A 5,021-nucleotide genomic window follows, 5' to 3' on the forward strand; every position below is an offset into this window, starting at 1 on the left:
ATCAATGGTGAAACCATGTTCGAAATGATAATACAGGTAGAACCGACAACTGAGTCGGCCGGGTCGGGATCGAGTTCGATTTGTGCAAATGTAATTTCGGATCATTCCTGGCCGGGTCAAGTTTCAGGTTGGATCAACAAAATGCTAGACCCTAATCATAAAATATTCAAGTTAGGATTGACTCACTGGTCAGATGGGTAAGAAACTAAGAATGGCGATAAGGCGGGTTCAAGGCCAAGCACCTCTTCTCCATCCCCACCTCGTCCTCAAAGTCCCTTACCCCATCCCTACCCTGCCCCTGGTGGCGAGGCAGGTTTGGGTTGAGACACCCTGTTTTAGTTGGAAATTGGAAATTCCTAAAATTTCTTCACCTTGAGAAAATTACCTAAAAATACATAAAAATGTAGGAATATTTTAGAAATAGAACTATAGGAAATTGAAGGTACTTTAAATATGTGATTATGGATCCTAGGTTTTTTAAAATTTGAAAATAAGTCGGGTATTTTAAAAATTAATATTAAACTTACAAATATTTTAATAGTTTATTATTGGATTTGGAACAGGTTAGAAGAATTATATGCAAATCTCATTCCTGTCATGTTCCTTGAGCAAAAATATTTTCCCCATCTCAATTTAAAATCGAGAAAAGCCCACCCCATTTGGGACGGGGTGGGAAAAGACCCCGGATTTACAAAGAAAATTGCCATCTCTATGGATGGGTCAACACAATTTCAATCACCCAGGTCAGCTAGCCTTTTAACCAAGTTAATTGTTTTTATCAAAAATACGGGCTTAACCATCCGATTTGAACAGTTTGAATGGTTCAACCATCTCAAATCAACACTGGCTTGAAAATGCTGGTTTGAAAAGAGGTAACCCGGTTATGACCTGTGACCTGACCTTACCCGTAGGACGACTTTGCGCCAAGACTGACTAGAGGATATTTTCCTCTTGTTGTGTGATAACACTTTTTTTATTAAAAATTGGATGTGCCCAAATCATTGTGTATGGGGTCTCAAAATTATTATTTTTGTGACATCCTTATTTTCCAACAAAAAAACAATCTGTTTCTTGTCAAATCATGACCTGTAATTCACATCTGTGAATCCTCCCCCCAAAATAATATATTAAAAAACAATAAAATTTGATGTCTGCTTGCAACTAGAGTTTTGAAAATGGTGAAGGATGATGGCTCATTATGAGACCAATTACAATTAGGCTTCTTTAGATGGCCCCACTTATTTTTGCCACTTGGACAGATGATGTGGGCCAATACAATGGATATATAGATGGACCCATTAGCTCATCGTATATATAATATAATATATACCACATTAGCAAACCCCTCCTGTCTCTCTAGGTTGAAACCTCCAAACCAAGATCATGTACCAAAACCAGTCAAATAAAGATCACAAGTCACAACTCCCCAATGAGGAATTACATTTTATTCCCAAAATATTTTATTTTCATAGACCTTCTAGACCTGGAATAGTATACTTGTTTGGAAGTATTCAACAGCCAGAAACCTCCAAACAAAAAGGTTTTCTCAAATTTTGTGCATGGTTTATTAATTAAATATACATAAATATGGCCAGCCTCCTCCACTGCCTAAAGTTGTCTAAAATCTACTTTAAAATATAAACATTTGCATGTTAGTTTTGTCATATAAAAGCAACAAAATATAAATATCGGGAAGGTAAACTGGATTAAGTAAAAGTCATGGGGAGAATAGGATACCATTCTAACAAAAGCTTACATAAGAAATGCTAAATTATTCTGACTTGATGTTCCACAGACAACATCCGATTCCGAGGTGGAATAATTTAAGCAAATCTTGGATGATATTAAAGTTGAAGGAAGCAGGATCCAGTGATAGCAAGTTAAGCAAATCTAATCAAAGTTAATTGTCAGCCGCCCCTATTCTTATAAGGTTTTATTCTTTTATTCTGCTTTGAATGTCTCATGTGTTAAAAAGCAAAACTTTTGGGATCTTAGATTGTTATTTTAGGTTGTGTTTGGTTTGAAGGAAAAAGTACGGAAAGGCAGGAAAATCCATACAAGGTTTGGGAAGGTTCCTTTACCTTTTTCTTTGGTTGTGTTTGGTTTGAAGGAAAAAGTAAGGAAAAGAAGGAAAGACGTAAGTTTCCCTACATTTCCCTTCCTTTTCCTTCAAACCAAACATAGTATCTATTTCCCTATTTTTTCCTTTAAACCAAACATAGCCTTAATATCTCTTATTTTCAAACATGCCCCTAAAATGCTTTTCACACATTTTGTTCGTTATTTATAATATTAACCCATTCTTACTATACTCTTCAAATTGTATAATTAATAATATTAAAGTATTATTTTAATATTATTGCTATGATTTTAATAATAATAATATTAGGAATTATTATTTTATTATTAAATATTATTTATTTTGATAGAATAATATTAAAAATAAAATAGTACTAAATTATTGTTTTCCTATTATTTTAATTTAATATTATGTTGTTATTTCATTTTTACTTTTGTTATTCTAATCAATATTATCTTTTTTTTAGAATGTAAGGTAAAAATTTTATTAAAAGCACAACAAAAGTATACAAGTTGTATACAACGGGGGCCACAATAAGCCTCTACAAACTCAAACTCCAAGACATAAGAGACCTTTGGAGGCCTCTTCAAGCCTATACAAAGACAAACACCAAGTAGCACACACAAAAGAGAAAAGCAACCTAACTAGGTATGTGTTTGCTTCCATTTATGTTTTTTTCATTCAATGCTTGTACTTTATTTGCTTGTAAAACTGAGAAAGGTAATAATTACAATTGTTTATAACAACTAGGCGCCACTCGGCACCATATCAGCATAACAATGAAAAAATGCCTAATTATTTGTGGAATCTTTAAAAAATAACTTCCCTAAACAGTAGACGTGCACAAAAACCGAAGTCTACTTTTGTCATTCCCAATATATACGGAAGAGCAAGAAAGGGGAACTGCTGAAGTGACACCTATGTGGCAACGTTTATTGAATAAGCACCCACGAAACCAAACACCCTCTAGATTAAAAACTCCCAACTACAAACTGAACTAACTCGATGCAAGAGGAGAAAAGGATGGGTTCCACATTTACATAGGAAATCTAAGATAAGGCTACAGAGATTCCTCTACCTCGCCTAAGTCTTCCTCTTACACTTCTCACATTCCTATTACCTTTCAAGCCCCTCCATTGATTTGCTACCTTTACATCATAAAACATTTCAAGGTGCTTTTACTTCCTCCTATTTGTCAATCAGGTTTGGACACTTCAACTACAAGGGAAAATTTTGATTATGGAACAATATTTCACATTCAAATATTAAATAAAATAATAAAAGGCATCAATTTTCAAAGTACTTTCTTTTAAAGTCTTTTTACATTTCTATAAAGGTGTAACTGGGCAGGCACAACCTAAGCCTAGATCAAGCTGGCTTAGCTTAAGTTTAGGATTTTTTTCGGGTTAGGTTTGGGCTTAGCCTTTAGATAGCCTAAACCCAGTTTGATCTCATTCCAACTATGTACTTATAGATTTTTGCATATATAGACACACATTTGTATGCATACATGCATATACTCATATTTTTGGGTAAATCATATAAGTGCTTACATATATACATTCATTTCAAATTTTAGTTTGGGTTGACTGACTAACCTGTGCTCAGTCCAGACTTGAGCCCAATTAGAGTGCATCAAATTTCAATGTGGGTTGAGTCAGGGTTGGAAAATTTAAGCTTGACCTTGAACTTAGACCTTATGCTTAATTTTTAGGGTTGAACCTAGGTAGGGGGCATTCGAATTCGGTTATCAAACCAAAAATTGAACTGAATAAGCTACTTTGATTTTGTTAATTTGGTTTTCATTTCAGTTCATTTTGAGAAAAAAAAAACAATTGAACCGAATTGAAAATCGAAGTAACCAAAATACAATACATATATTCATATTTTAATTATAAATATTCATATTGATATTAACATTATATTTATAATAATAATAAAATATAATATTATTTTAATTATATATTTTAGCTAACCAAATTAACCGAATTAAAATTGAACTAAATTGATTGAAACTTGGTTTGATTCCATGTTATATTTTGTTCGATTTAGTTCATGAAAATAACCTAACTGAAATATCAATTATGTTCTATTTCTGAACCGAACTGGCTGAATGAACACCACTAGGCCTAGGTTGAGCTAAAACCCAGCCTAGTTCGACTAACTTACACCCCTACTTTTTCAAGCATTAGACTTCAAACCAACAAATACCTAAGTGCCATGTAGTCATGTTTACCCATGTCTAGGGTGCAACTTTGTTGAAGTGTTTGGGTTGAAAGTCTTGTGGGTTACAGTTAGGGTTGGAAAATATGAATTTGGCTTATGTTCAAGTTGGACTAGGGTTAAGGTATTAATCAATCAAGCCCAAGTGCCCAACACAAACCCAATATGTGTTTCATATTTGCATACATAAATATCACATAAACATGTATGTATGTATGTATGTATATACATCTATACATATCATCATCATCATCCAAGCCTTATCCTAATTATATGGGATCAGCTACATGAATCTTGTTTTGCCACGTTAGGATCCATGTCATGAGAGTTTAGCAAGCTTTAGTGTTGGTTGCCAACTTAGCGCAACCTTGCTTTATCTGTATTTAAGACCTGCATTGTAAAGCAAATTCACAATACTCCTAAAGCATCATAACTTCATCCTTCCATATACAAATGCTGAAGCTAACCTTAATTACCTAGTCCAAAGTCTAAGTGGGAACATATACTATTATTAAAAGTGTGAATGATAATGCATAACTTTTGTTTGGCTAAAATACTCAATTTCTGGTCCCTCTCTAATTGTAAGGACATAAATGTAATTTGAACAATAATTTTTCTTTTCATTTAAATCCCTCTCATTAAGTCTTATATTTAAGGTATTAATACCCATTCATAGAGTTGTTTTTCTATTTGGTGGTAAGTCAACAATTCAACATTT

This window comes from Nelumbo nucifera, chromosome 8 (assembly GCF_055504915.1).
Source record: "Nelumbo nucifera cultivar China Antique chromosome 8, China Antique-T2T, whole genome shotgun sequence".
Classification (NCBI taxonomy): Eukaryota; Viridiplantae; Streptophyta; class Magnoliopsida; order Proteales; family Nelumbonaceae; genus Nelumbo; species Nelumbo nucifera.